At 34.6% G+C, this 15,886-nt stretch overlaps 1 protein-coding gene and 1 pseudogene across 2 annotated transcripts in view; both read right to left on the bottom strand.

Moving 5' to 3' along the window:
• SLC2A13 (solute carrier family 2 member 13) overlaps positions 1 to 15,886 on the bottom strand; it is a 337,234-nt gene that overhangs the window by 291,191 nt on the left and 30,157 nt on the right. The gene's annotated exons all lie outside the window — the stretch shown is intronic.
• On the bottom strand, positions 8,064 to 8,587 carry LOC129136646 (large ribosomal subunit protein eL30-like; annotated as a pseudogene).

Raw genomic sequence — 15,886 nt, 5'->3', positions numbered from 1 at the left:
TGGATGGATGGATGGATGGATGGATGCATCGATGGATAGACAGCTCATATCACAGACATATAGTATCACAGACATATAGACAGATGTGGAAGGATGATGAATGGATGACAGGTAAATAACATATGATAGGTATATGGCTAAAGATAATTTACATTCATTTTCAAAGGGCTGACTTTAACTTGATGAAAACTACTTAAATAAGTAGCAGTAAATGCAAAAACTTGAAAACCTTCTTTTGTTACATTTGTCATGGCAAGTTGTAAAGGATCCCCAAAATCCTAAGGTTTCCTTTCTTTAGGTATGTTCAACCTTAAGCTTGTGTGTTTATCTTCATATTTATGGAAAGGGATCAGAAATCAACGCAGAAAGGAAAATTCCCATGAACACTGGGTTTTTTTTTTTTTTTTGCTTTAGCTTTTGTTTTTGGTTTAAATACAAAAGTAGGAAACAAGAAATAATTGCTTTACTTTGGGCATACTCAATATTCTCACTGCTGCTAGAATTTCTTTATTAAACCACAGCTGACTTTTCAACAGTAACAATGGAACCCAGAAAACAGTAAAATAGTATCCTCATTGCACAATCAACTTATGTTTCTAGTCCAACAGAAAAAAGTATCTTTCAAGAACAAGGGCAAAATCCCTAAATAAGGAAATTCTGAAAGTGTATTTTAGATAAACAGTGATCCCAAATGGATAGTGCAAGAATAAAGATGCAGGAAGAAATCAAGAGCATAGAAAATGATAAAGATGTAGAAAATAAATTTTAAAGTCATTAACAGTATCTTGTGGTGCATAAATGCAAGCTCAAGAGAAGAGAATCAAAAGACATGACAACAATAGAACTAAAATTGGGAGAAGGTTAAAGAAAGTTAATGTGCCTTAAGTTGCATATATTATTCAGAATAAAGATAAAGATATTATGTAACTTCAGATTTTGTTATGTTAAATATGTATGAGTAAAATTTCAGTGGCAACTACTAAAAATACATGCAAATATAACTTCCAAACTACTTGAGAAAAAACTGTATGAAAAAATATATATACACACACAAGCAAGGCAATTCAAAAAGGCAAAAAGGAGAGAAGCAGCAGCATAAATAAGCTGGGAAAGAAAAGGCAACAGAAAATGGTAGATCTAATACGTATAAATGAATCAAATGTACGAAGTAAAAAGAAGAGCAATCAGTCTGGACTTAAAATTTATACTTTAGTCTTGTACAGGAAACATAACTTAAAATGACATGAACAAGACTAAAAGCAAAAGGATAAAAAACAAACAGAGAAAAGTCTAAACAAAAGAAAGTGAAGATAGCCATATTAATCCAGACAACATAAACATTGAGGCAAAAAACATAACTAGAAATATAGAGGGTCATTCCGGGAAAGAAACACAATCAAAAATAATACAAAGTTTTAAAAATACAGTGTAACAACTATGTACACAGCATTTACATTCTATTAGGTACTACAAGTAATCTAGAGATGATTTAAGGTACACTGAAGCATAGGTGTTGGACATATGCCAATACTATACCATTTTATACAAGGGACTTGAACGTCCACAGAATTTGGTGTCCACACAAGTGGGGTCGTGAACCCAATCCCCCATGAACATCAAAAGATGACTGTACTTTCCAAATTGACATACAGATTTAATACAGTTGACATCAAAACCCAAATGAGTTTGTGGGGGTTTTCAAATTTGACAATCCAAAAAAAAAAGGAAATTTAAAAGTTGATCCTTGCTGGAAGGACAATGGGCCAAGATTAGTCACTACTCTTGAAAAATAAAGGACTTCTTCCCCATATCAAGATTTATTATATGCTACTATAATAAACACAGTATATACAGAAAAAGAAAGGCCATTAGAACAGAATAGAAAACCCAGAATGAGACACACACACACATCAGCCCTTGACATACAACAGAACAGCTACTGTAGATCAGGGGGAAAAGATGGACCTTTTAATAAATGGTGGTGAGATAACTGGGTATCCATGTGTAAAAAAATAAAATTGAACCCCTACTTCTTATTACATACAAAAGTCAATTGTTAAAAATTGATGTGTTAAAAAATACATACCAAAAATAAGCTTATTAAGTTTTTAAGAGATCAGATAGGTGGTCTTGTGAGGCCACAGTTTTATAATGAGAAATCCTGCAATCTTCAATTTAATCTGCCCTAGCTGATGGTAGAGGATAGTCCCCTGAGCAGAAATCAAGATTATTATTCATGAAAAAAACTAAATTTCTTACTTTCTTATTGTAGCTTCAGGGGAAAAAAAAAATCCCAAAACCTCAAAAGATCCATCACTTGTGAACATGGATACTGATGTAAAGAAGTACTAATTATTGCTCATAATGCAAAACAGAAAAAAAAGCATATATATCTGAGGACTATCAGGAAAAAAATAGAAGAAGACGTTTGTAACTTAAAACATCAACTCTCTAAGATATTTTAGGAGTACTTTCAGCAGAGAAATCAATGGGTAAACTAAGTTTTACTGCATTGTATAAGCTTCCATATTTCTAGAAGAAAATTATACTGAGTTTCCATGTTTAAAAGAAAAGTAATAAGCTCTTGGAAAAAAAATTAAAGGGTTTACTATAAACATCCAAATTAAAGTTGTAGGAGAAAATTTTCCTCAAATCTTCGAGGGTGACATTAACATTAATTATGCTCTAAATTTAGAGGAAAGTGTTCCTTTTGAAAGACTGATTTACTATCCTGCTTTATCTATCTTTATGAGAACTTGGTGATGGAAGAATAAGGAGCCATTATAGCTCACATTTTAAGTGACATTGACCAAAAAAGTTAATAGCAAGCTAGCCACTATAAATACCATTTTTCTGGTATCTACTTTACAAGTTGTTTTATATAGCTACCCCTTCATTAATGCTTCTATAAATATCATTTATCCAGTATCTATTTTACAAGTTATTTTATATAGATACCCCTTCATTAATGATTCTATTAATACCATTTTCCGGTATCTATTTTACAACCTATTTTATATAGATACGCCCTCATTAATGCCTCCAATCAATTTTTTGTTTTATCCCTAGAAATGGGACAAATCCATACATTTCAATAACTAAAAATCTCCCAGTGAAGTTTATTTGTCAGTTACTGATTATTCCACAACTTGTGACATTTCCGTTTTGAAGATAAAGGATAGACAGAAAAACCAGTTACAGGACTACTTTCTTTCACGAGGAGTGAAAGAAACTTTCACAAACAACCTGCCCCAATATTTACTTGAAATCCAAATTAGTTTTCCATTGACAGACAGGGGAACAAGGAGATATTCCTGCCAACAATTCATCGAAGCATAATGCCTACATCTAAATTAGTAAAAAAAAAAAAAAACTGAAGAAAAAAAAAAAAAAGCAGCTGCTACGTCTCTATTCAGAATCACACAGCAGCTGTGAAAGCAGTTTCATTCTTCCACTTCCAAGTCAATGCATCAAAACCCTTGCCCAGAAGTGTGCCAGCAACTACCACACTAATTGCAAAATTGCCATAGCAATGAAATGACAATAGCCATGCACGTTCATTTGGATGACCAAGCCGGGGCTATTTATAACCGGAAGAATGACTCCAACAAGAAAGTCATAGAGGACGGACTAATTAAGGTGTGCAAATCCAAATATGTTAAAGACTTGACTTCATGTTTTATTCAGCTTACCCCAGAAAAATGTTGACTATAATCTCATTAACTATTTTTTACTTTTTAAAAAAACCAAACATCAGTTCTTACACAAAATATATCAAACTTCGAATTATTTTTCTCCAGTGATTTTTGTATGAGAATTCTTCAGTACCAATTATAAATATTATTTAAAATATAAAATATATGGCCAGGCATGGTGACTCATGCCTGTAATCCCAGCACTTTCAGAGGCCAAGATGAGAGGATCGCTTCAAGCCAGGAGTTTGAGATCTGCCTGGGCAACACAGTAAGAACCTGTCTGTATAAAACATTTTTTAAAATTAGCCAAGCATGGTAGGGCACACCTGTGATCCCAGCTAATCAGGCAGCTGTGTCAGGATGATCACTTGAGTCCGCAAGTTCAAGGCTGCAGTGAGCTATAATCGCTCCACTGTACTCCAGCCTGGGTGACAAAGAGAGAGCGTCCTGTCTCTAAAATATATATATTATATTATATGTATTGTGTATACATATATATTAATATGTATACTCACGCATACATACACACATACCCCTAATCCTTTTGTCACAAGAAAGTGGTCTTAACTTTTTAACATGTAAGTTTCAAAAATAAATAGTAAACATTATTTTGATATATTTCAATGTAAATAAAAATACCTAATATGGAGTCATTATTTGTTGATAAAAGAAGGAAAGAATAAAAATGACAATAATCTCTGAAATAGACTAACAGACTCCCACAGTGCAAGGAAATTCTTTTTAAAATCAAGGGAACTTCATTCCAAGTAAGTGTCCCACAGTGTTGTTCTGCCTTCTTAAAACTACCAAAATCGGAATCCTTCACAGGCAAGCTACATCTCATAGGAAAAGCTCAGTAGATTGACTTTCCACCATAACAAATAGAGCAAAATATTTCATCAAAATTGTTACTGTTTCCATCAAGGATGCTGTTCAAGGCTATCATAAAAGACTAAGTATTAGTGGTGAGAAGCAACAGCAAAAAACACAGTGAATCATTAGCTATAGTACTAGAAATCCTGCAAAAACCTGTAACTGATGGTTAATTAATTAAATCAAACCTTATCAAATAAAAATTCAATCTAAAAATTGATCATTTCAAAGAAAAATTATTTTTTCTTAAAACTGAATAATACTGATTAAAAGGAGCATTTAAAAACTAAATATTGATATCCTTAAGTGATGCAGCAAAACAATCCCAGTTTTTTATTTCTAATTCATTCAGCAAATACTGTATATACTGATACCAGAAAGTTACGCTTATCTTGAAAAGCTTAAATTTTAGATACTAAAAAATGAGATAGAACAGCAATATTAAAGTGAGATCAGAAAGCAAAATGAAGGTAACTCCAGTCCACAGGAGGCTACCTGAACAGGAATATCAACATGAAAATAAATTGCTGAGAGTACACAATAATTATGGATTATTCTGGCTGTGTTAATAACTTACTCAAATCTCTCTGCTACCCTGTACAATCTGCCCTTTTATAAACTATTGTTGCCAGGCATGGTGGCTCACACCTATCTTATAATCCCGACACTTTGGAAAGCCAAGGCAGAAGGATTGCCTGAGCTCAGGAGTTCCAGACCAGCCTGGGCAACATAGTGAAACCTCATCTTTACAAGAAAAAAAAAAAAAAAAAAACTAGCTGGGCATGGTAGTGCATGCCTATAGTCCTAGCTACTCAGGAGGCTGAGGCAAGAGGATCACTTGAGCCCAGGAGGTCAAGGCTGCAGTGAGCTGTGATCATATCACTGCACTCCAGCCTGGGCAACAGAATGAGACTGTTTCAAACAAACAAACAAACAAAAATTCTTAGCTGTCATCTAAGACTCTATAAATGTTCTATATGGCTTGGACACCTTATAACTTCTCTACCACAACCTGAAGTGACCCAAAGGGCCAATTATTTTCAGAGGATACAAATATTCTATTGTGATACTTTATTACAAAACATAACCACAATGGAGATAAGGTGAGTCAGGAGCTAAACAATAATTTCTTAAATACCTACCATGAGGCAGGTTTTACATAAGTGTTTTATTTCAAAGTCTCACAAAAGCACGTTGAAATAGTTATTGTTAGCCCCATTTTACAACCAGCTATAACATCACAAGTGTGACAAAACATCCAAGGTCACACAGCCAGTAAATGGCAAGACTGTCTAATCCTAATATTCATGTTTATGTGGCTAAACAGTCCCTCTGAAAGTATTTATACTTGGCACACTTTTCAAAAAGCTTTAGAAAACTTACACATTCAAAGCAACTTAAAAAAACACACACATATTAAACGGAGCATCCTAATTGAAGTAACTAAATGTAGAGGTTTGAGATTAAATATTTATAAATTTAACTTTGAGTCCCTGGAACCTACCACTCTCTCCAGGCAAAGAGGTCAACCAGAAAGCTTCAGGCCTGCATCTCATGATGTATAATGCAATGAGTGAAAGAACAAACTGTACTGAGTATAACATTCAGTAAATGGCCCCAAAGCTAGCTATAAAACAAACCCACACATATTCTTGCTAGTTCTACTTATCTAAAATATCACTATCCTAAAGGAAAATTGAGTAGTACATCAATGTCTGGTCAGAGAAATAACATGCACTTTTAAAGAAAGCGATAAAGCATTAAAGACTATCAGCTCCTTCAGACTCTGCCTAATAAATATTCACTAGGAAAAGATGTCCCACTATGTTCTAGAGGTAGAATTAAGATATAAATAAGCAATAATAATCCATCACTTATTCCGAAAATGTTTCACACATAACCAGAATAAAATGCCATGCCTACACATAAAATGTAAAATACAAGGAACCGAGTGATGTAGCTGGAGACAAAAAAGTACAATTAATAAAAACACATAATTATGATGATGCATAATGTGGTAAGTGTACTCCTATGGATAAGAAAGACTCATGAGTTCATTCATAAGAGGCGGAAGATTGCTTTGGGTTTGTCAGGCAGTTTCATGAACTAAGCTTGCAAGTTAAAATGAAGTAAGTCAATGAAAGGAAAATTAAGTCTTCATGAAAAGATAACAGAGCCACATAACTATCAAAAGCTAAATCTCAAAGTTGACAAAAAGCTTTTTTTCTCAAATTATGAGATTTAAAAATCTTAAAGACTTAGTTTTACAATTCTTAGGGAAACTAAATAAATTCAAAGTAAATCATATATGTTATGTGGCATATAGACAGAACATGTTTGAATTTCAATAACGAACAATATTCAAGTTGCAGGTCTGCCACTTACACTTCATATGTAACCATGGGAAAATGACTTACCTGGTTCCCGGTGTACAAAACTGGAAATCGAGGGTGACACCAAGAGGCTTTAGGATTCAGTTAGCTAATGTATAGGATGCATGAGGAAAGCATAAGTGCTAGTTTACTATATAAATTCTTATTTATTTATTTATTTTTAAGCAATAGGATCCTTCGCTGTGCTCAGGCTGGAGTACAGTGGTGCAATCACAGGTCACTGCAGCCTCAAACCCCTGGGCTCAAGTGATCCTCCCACCTCAGCCTCCTGAGTAGATAGGACTACAGTCACGCGCCACCACGCCTGGCTAATTTTTTAATTTTTTATTTTGGTAGAGATGGGGTCTCACTTTGTTGCTGTTGCCGTTGTTGATAATATATTTTGTATCTAAGAACCATGTTTATTTGAAAGAACTTTACTCTTTAGTAATAAAATGAGTATATTATTTAAACATAGTAAACATGGTTAATATTGTTTCCAAATCATTTTAAACCATTTTATTTATACAGACATGCTAATTCTATGCAATTAGTGTTAATTTCTAATATCATTCTGCTGTCTCCCTAAACATATAGCTTTCTACTCATTTTTGTCTTCATCATTCTACTAATACTAATTAGTATTACTTCTACACATCTATTCTGGACTGCAGAAATTACTAATTTATTACACATCTATTCAGGACTGCAGAAATATTAAAGCACATACAACTGCACGTTTCTTCTCTCTCCCCAAACTTTATATTAGTCAAAGAATATTCAGCATAAAATCCAATTTTTCTATTTACTTTTTCTCTTCTTTCTTCTTCACTGTTTAATCCCATAGACAGATTGCTTCCGGTGAAAATGGCTTATTCTTTTTTTCTTGTTGAAGAAAGGGTCTCACTCTGTCACCGAGGCTGGTGCACACTGATGCAATCTTGACTCACTGCAGCCTCGACTTCCTAGACTCAAGACATACTCCTGCCTCAGCCTCCTGAGTAGCTTGGGCAACGGGCAACCACTACCATGCCCAGCGATTTATTTTTCATTTTATTTTTATAGAGACAGGGTCTCACTATGTTGCCCAGGGTGGTCTCCAACTACTGGCCTCAAGTGATCCTCCCACCTCAGCATCCCAAAGTGCTGGGATTAGGGATTACAAGGATAAACCTCTGGCAAGTTTTACTAAAGAAAAATTATTTTGCTTGGTTTACTTTTCACCAGTATCTTCTGGCATGCTTCTAAAGATATCAGAATAACCTGGATCAATGACAGTCAGTGTGCACAGTCTGTAGTATTTTCCACATGCTGTGCCCAGTCCAGTATTATTACCACTGTAGTGATAAACACCAGTTTGGGCCAACATGGTGTAGTACTCTATTGGGGATTTCCTCAAAGCTGGGCACTTGTTAGTGAGGATGACCAATTTTGCTTTTTCTTATCTAATCATCTTCAGAATCTGCTTGTACCCCAGCACATACTTTCCACTTTTCATAACAAGTTGGAGCCTAGCATTGATCAACTCCAGTGACTTTTCCATCATTTTTGCCACCATCATATTCCTGGCTTAGGTGCCAGATGGCCCCCAACCAAGAACAGCCGCCAAGATGGCCAGGGAATGAGAAAAGCAAATTGTTCATTCTTATCATGGTGAACAAATATTTTGTTTCACAGAAAATTTAACCCTCAGAATTATAAATTTTCCCATAAATTTAAAAATAACATACTCTACAAAAAAAAAATGGTATCATAGACACAGCTGATAAATATCAAACTAATTAACTTAATATGAGTTCTCTTGTTTTTTTTTTTCTCATCCACTCACTGATGAGAGGTAAAAACAGCAGGAATATGGCCCAAAGACAAGTCACAAAGAAAGAGCTAGACAGCGCCTGAACAATCAAGAGCTGACCACAGTGTCTTCTTGTAAGAAATGTGGCCACTGGTGAACAGCCATGTCTAGGAATGTCTAGATAAAATGGGCAGAGGAAGACAGTCTTGCATACATTTATGCATCTCATTTGTGCTTAGCTAAGGGATAATTATATACTTCATACTATAGTTATAAAATAATGTATAAGGAGAATCTAGTATAATTTTGGAAAGATTAGGTATTTAGTGTCTGTTGAAATGAAGGAGTGAGGAAAGAAAAAGAGAAATAAAAAGGAGATAAAAATACAATGTATCTAAAATCTCAAAGTCTTTCTGGTATTCACTCTTTCTGGTATTCATTCCCAGAAATAATACATTCAAAAAACATGTATAGCTCAATGAATGCAATTATACATTATACTTATTCATTAAATGTTTCCAAACAATCCTTTTAGTGGTATTTAGTAACAAATTTATCTCTCTTTTGCATCCATTCAATAAAAAAAAATTGGGTGAAAACTATGTGCATCTTAAATATGTCAAGAAATATAAAAGAAATTAAGTCAGAGAAAAAAGAAAAGTCTCCTGAACTATGGTCTCCAGTATAATAGCTGACATTTCTGTAATAGTACCTTTTATTATAATTCATTAGCAACTGCTAAATTACCAGCATCTACAGATGCTATCTTGCTACCATGGAAATGCAGAATATATGAATTAATTAGGACCATGTTGAAAAAAAAAAGGACAGAAGGGTGCCTAGTTTCTACAGGAAGCGGTTTCCTTCAATAGCTTTTATTATTATTATTATTCATCTAACAAATATCTCATGTTTTAAAATCTAATTATTAGGCATGTAACCTTTTTTATCAGACAAGGCATCAGTTCCACATTACTTACTTGCTATGACTTCTTAAATTCTGGATTTAATCAACAGTTTTCATGTCAATACTGTGCACCCCTAACTTTTTGCTGCTCATTATTTCTTATATACAATCAGTTTAAGAGAGCTATTTGTCATTGTTACAGAAACACTACTATCACCATGGTTCCTTTCCTTAAGAGGTAGTTTATAAACAAATTCCTGAATGGAGGTTTCCAAACACCAAAGTTATCATAAGTGAATGCAATAAGTATATTCCCTCAGAAAGGCATAAACGGAATATGATATAACCTAATTTGTCATTTATTATTAGTTTGACAAAGATTATTATTAGAAGGCCAATTCGTCTGTATAAAATCTATGGCAGAAAAAAAAAAAAAAACTCAGAGAGTTGTTAAAGTGTTTCTGGCAGAGACAGGGTAAAGAGTGCCCTGACAAACCAGTGAAAAGTTCTGCTCGATTTGGTAGATTTCTCTATACACTGGAAAGAAACCAAAAGAACATGAACATTTATCAGTCACCAACTACACTGTACTAGGAATGCAAATAACTGCTTTGTTCTGATTACAAGTTCACCAAACAACTTTCCATAAAGGTGTCAGATCCTTCTTCTGTAAGAAGAGACAGAACAAAAAACCCCAAAACACTGACCAGCTAAACAGGGCACTTCACTTCGCTTGGTACTTCTCCTTATTTTACAAAAAGCATTCTGGTCCTTTCTCAAGTCTATTTTAGGTTGGGTTAATGGAAATAATCAGCTCTATCCCCAATCAACTCAATAAGAACTGAAAAGGAAAAAATCAACTTTACAGAACAGAAAAATGGAAGGCCAGAACCTGGATTTGGGTGATGCCAAAGTAATGCCATCCAACAAGATCCTTTTTGAACAGCCATTTTACATCTTCCCTTAAATATCAATCTTCTCAATCTCTATTCAAAATGCTTTTTCTTCTGTTGTGACCATCCTAGTTACTTCCCTTCACCTCTGGACATCCTTTAAAAATTTTTTATTGCAGCATTTTCTTATTCCTAACCACATAAAATAATAAAATCTGTTTGGCGTTTTTGTCAAAGCACTTCCAAGTCATTATCTCATTTGATGCTTAGGGCCACCTTCGGAATATAAGCAGGACAAATATTAGCCCATATTTATATAAAGGAACAGAAGACCCAACCGGTTATATGCAGGGACTTCAAGGTGGGGATTAGGGCAGTGGTTCTCAGATATGGCCCTCTGAACCCTCTTACCTAGGGACAACTGTCACCTACTGGACACATTTGCTAAACCAGCAGAAGTTTTGCTACTGGCACTTAGTGAATACAGGCCAGAAATGCTGCTAAGCGTCTTAAAAAGTCCATTTTTGGGCTCTCTGTCTCACTGATCTACGCGTGTCTATTCTTTCACCACACTGTCTTGATTACTGTCACTTTTTAGTCATTCTTCTTATTTTACTATTTTTTAAAGAGGGTACTGCTCTGTTAACCAGGCTGGTCTCGAAATTCTATTGATATGATGTGATTATTTAGTCTGTTGATGTGATAATATCAATTTTAAAAAGCTGAATCAGTCTTGCATACTTGGGACAAATCCCAATTCATAATGGTATATAAGTCTTTAGTGTTGAATTCAATTTTATAATATTTTATTGATGATTTCTACATCTATGTACCTAAGAGATACTGGTCTATAGTTTTCTTGTATTTTCTGGCTTTGGTATTAACACTGGCTTCATAAAATGAGTTAGAAAGCATTCCCTCTGCCTCCACCTTCTAAAGGAAATTCTAAACAATTGGTACAGTTTCTCTCTTAAATCTTTGGTAGAATTCACTTGTAAACCCATCTGAACCTGGTGCTTTCAGTTTTGGAAGGTTATGATATATCTTTCAGGGAATTGGTCCATTTCATCTAGGTTATCAAACTTGTAGGGATAGAGTTATTCATAGTATTCCTTTGTCATTTTTAATGTCCATGGAATCTGTAGTGCTGTCACCTCTTTCATATCTGATATTCGTAATTTATGTGGTCTCTTTTTTTTCTTAGCCTGATTAAAGCTCTGCTTACTTTACCTTTTCAAATAACCAGTTTTTTGTTTTGTAGATTTCCTCTATCAATTTCCTGTTTCCAATTTCATTTCCACTCCAGTATTTACTATTTCTTATCTTCTGCCTACCTTGGATTTAATTCCCTCTTTTCTTGTCTCCTAAGGTCAAAGCCTAGAAGACTGACTCTAGCACTTTCTCCTTCTGTTACTAAATACATCAAATACTATAAATTTAAAAGCACTGCTTTCAGTGAATCCCACAAATTTTCATTTTTCACTTTCATTTAGCTCTAAATTTTTTGCTATTTCTTTCAGATTTTTTGACTCATGTTATTTAGAAGTGTGTTGTTTAACCTGCAAGCATTTTGGAATTATCCAGCTATCCTTCTGCTGTTGATTTTGTTTAATTCCATTGTAGCCTAAGGACAGTTATTATATGATTGTATTCTTTTTAAATTGTTAAGGTTTCACGGTTCAGAATGTGTTCTATGTTCTATCCGAGCTAGGGAAGAATGTGTATTCTGTTGTTGGATGAAGTAGTCTACAGATGTCAGTTATATCCAGTTGAGTAATGGTGTTGTTGAGTTCAACAATGTCTTTACTGATTTTCTGCCTGCTAAATCTGGCCATTTCTGATAGAAGGGTAATGAAGTCTCCAACTATAATAGTGATTCATCTATTTTTTCCTCACAGTTCTACCAGTATTTGCATTGAGAATTTGGTCACTCTGTTATTAGGCACATAAGGTAAATTGGAGAACTAACACTTTTACCATTATAGAACACATGTCTCTTTATCCCTGATAACTTTACTTGCTCTGAAATCTGCTGTTTGAAATTAATATAGCTAATCCTATTTTCTTCTGATTAATGTTAGCATGGCATATCTTTCCCATGCTTTTAATCCATGTGTATTTATATTTAAAGAGTTTCATATAGACAGCAATAAAGTTGGGTCTTGTTTTTTTAGGCACTCCTGCAATCTGCCTTTTAATTGGTACATTTAGACCACTGACCTTCGAAGTGATTACTGATAATTAGATCAAAGTCTACCATATTTATTGTTTTCATTTATTTGTTCTTATTTTTCTCATGCACCCTTTTTCTACCTTGTGTGGATTTAGTTGAGCATTTTACGTGATTTTATCTTCACTCCTTTCTCACCACATTGGTTATACTGCTTTCATTACTTTTTCTTTGTGCTGGCCCTAGAGTTTGCAATATACATTTACAACTAATTCAGGTCCACCTTCAAGTGCCACTAGATCATTTCATGAGTAGTATGAATACCTTATAATAGCAAAATAATGCTAATTCCTTCCTTCCATCCCTTGTATAATTTCTGTCATGCATTTCACATATAAATAAGCATAAACATATACACACACACATGCACATACAAGCACATGTACACACCAGAAAGAGTCTCTGAGCTTGAGGATATATGTATGTAACAGAAACCTCCAAAACTGAAAAGCAAGGAGAAAAAATACTGGGGGGAAATGAACCATAAACAAACCATATATATATGTGCTTAAGTATAGACAAGTATATATATAGACAAGCACACATAATCAAAGGCATTATTGCTACTATTTTCAATAAACTGTTGTCTCAGATCAATGATTAATTAAAAAATGAAAGTTTTATTTTACCTTCATTTATTTCTCTCCAATGTTTTCTTATGTAGATCTGAGTTTCTGACATATCATTTTTTACATTTCTTGCATGGCAAGTCTACTGGCAACAAATTTCCTTTGTTTAAGCAATTTTCTATTTGTCCTTGTCTTTTGAAGGAAAAACTTAACAGGGTACAAAATCCTAGATTGGTAGGGCTTCATTCTCTCAACACTTTAAATATTTCACTCCACTCTCTTCTTGCTAGCACTGTTCCTGAGAAAAAGGTATTCTTATCTTTGCTATTATATAGATAATATATATTATTATTTATTATGATCTGGCTTATTTCAGGATTTTTACCTTTGATTTTTCTGTAGTTTAAAAATGACATGCCTTCACATAGCTATTCTGCCATTTATTCTGCTTTGTCAACTAGGAAATTGTAGGATCTGTGGTTTGGCTGGGAAATGCTCAGTCATTATTGCTTCAAATATTTCTTCTTTTCCTTTCTCTCTTCCTGATATTTCTTTTATATGTATGTTACACCTTTTGTAGTTGCCCCCATGGTTCTGATATTCCGTTATGGTTTGTTTACTCCAGTATTTTTTCACTTTGCTTTTCAGTTTTGGTGGATTCTTTTAAAAACATCCTCAAGCTTGGACATTCTTTCTTCAGCCATGTCCAGTCTATTAAAGCCCATCAAAGACATTTTTTTTTTTTTTTGAGTCGGAGTCTTGCTCTGTCACCCAGGCTAGAGGACAGGGGTGTGATCACAGCTCACAGCAGACTCCAAATCCTGAGCTCAAGGGATCCTCCCACCTCAGCCTCCCAAGTAGATGGAACTACAGGCATGCACCACCTATGTCCAGCTATTTTTAAAACTTTTTGTAGAGATGCAGTCTTAGTATGTTGCCCAGGATGGTCTCAAACTCCTAGTCTCAAGTGATTCTCCTGCCTCAGCCTCCCATAGCATTGGGATTACAGGGATGAACTGCTGCACCCAGCCCCATATTCTTCATTTCTGGCATAGTGTTTTTGATCTCTAGCATTTCTTTTACAGATTCTTAGAATTATCATCTATCTGCTTACATTACCCATCTGTCCTTGCAAGCTATTTTATCCATTAGAGCCCTTAGCTTATTATTCATGGTTGTTTTCAGTTCCCAATCTGATGATTCCAGAACCCCTGACATATCTGAGTTTGATTCTGATGTTTGCTCTGTCTCTTCCTTCAGCCCATTTTTCCCCCTTTTACTGTATCTTCTCATTTTTTTCTTGATAGCCAGACATGACACACTGGTTAATGGATATAAATACATTGTCAGTAATAAAGTGGTAAGGTGTAGGAGGAGGGGAAACACTCTACAGTGTTATGATTAGGTCTCAAGCTTTAGTGAGGCTGTGCCTCTGGACTGGGAACTTCACAAGTGCTTCTCAGTTCTCTTCTCTCTTAGTTGGAACAGAATGGCTAGAGGGTACAGGAGTTTAATATTCCCCTTTTCTCAAATAAAAGGCTGGAGAGAACTAGAATTGGGTGTTTTGCTTACCCCAGGCCACTTACACTGTGTTTTAACTAATTTTTTCTGAAGCAGACCTCATTTAAAAACAAAACAAAACAGAGTACTCTGGCATACTTCAAAATGGCTCCTTTTCCCTTCCTTGTGCCAGAAGCAAAGGGAATTTTTCTCAAATATTCACTGTGAAAACCTGGTAGAGCAGCAAGAGGTGAAATTCATAAGAGTGGAAGACCCCTCCACGCACTTCTGCTGACTAGGTCCTCCTGGAGTTTTTAAAATCTAAGATTTGTCCACAGTGAATCTCTAGCAATTTGTCAACTATAATGCAGGTTTTCCTATACAAGCAATGTTTCCCATGGAAGACTTTGTTAATTGGTTATCACTCAAGTAAATTATGGTTAGCTGTATCCACCTGCCTCTCCAGTTTTGGGGGTAGTGGTTTGTCCTATCACCTCACTTCTCTTTAGGTCCAGGAAGAACTGCTGATTTTTCAATTTGTCCCATTTTTTACCTGTTAGAGCAGACTGGTGACTACAAGCTCCTGACATGCCCAACAATTTCATTATCAGCAATTTGATTATAATATTATCTGGGCATGGCTTTCTTTGAAATAATACCATTTGAAGTTTGCTGAGTTTCTTGAATCTGTAAGTTTATGTCTTTCACCAAGTTTGGAGAGTTTTCAGGCCTTGTATCTTTAAATATTTTTTCTTCAGATATTTGTTTTTCCTCTTCTGGCATTATGCTGACACAAATGTTAGAAATCCAAATATTGTCCTACAAGTCCTTAAGAGTTGGTTCGTTTTTTTTTCCATTTTCCCTCTTATTTTAGGTAATTTCTATTGTTTGAATTATTTATATTTATCTGTCTTAAGTTCACTCACTTTTTTCATCTCTCTCTGCCATTAAATCAATCCATTTTCCATTTGAGTCCTTTATTAAAGTACGTGTTTTTCTGTTGAGAACTTCTATCTTTCCATTCATTGCAAGTGTTTTCACCTTTATCTCTT

The sequence above is a fragment of the Pan troglodytes genome, chromosome 10, assembly GCF_028858775.2.
Source record: "Pan troglodytes isolate AG18354 chromosome 10, NHGRI_mPanTro3-v2.0_pri, whole genome shotgun sequence".
In the NCBI taxonomy this organism is placed as follows: Eukaryota; Metazoa; Chordata; class Mammalia; order Primates; family Hominidae; genus Pan; species Pan troglodytes.
Note: the sequence above shows the minus strand (reverse complement) of the source record. Positions and strands in the feature narration are given on the sequence as shown.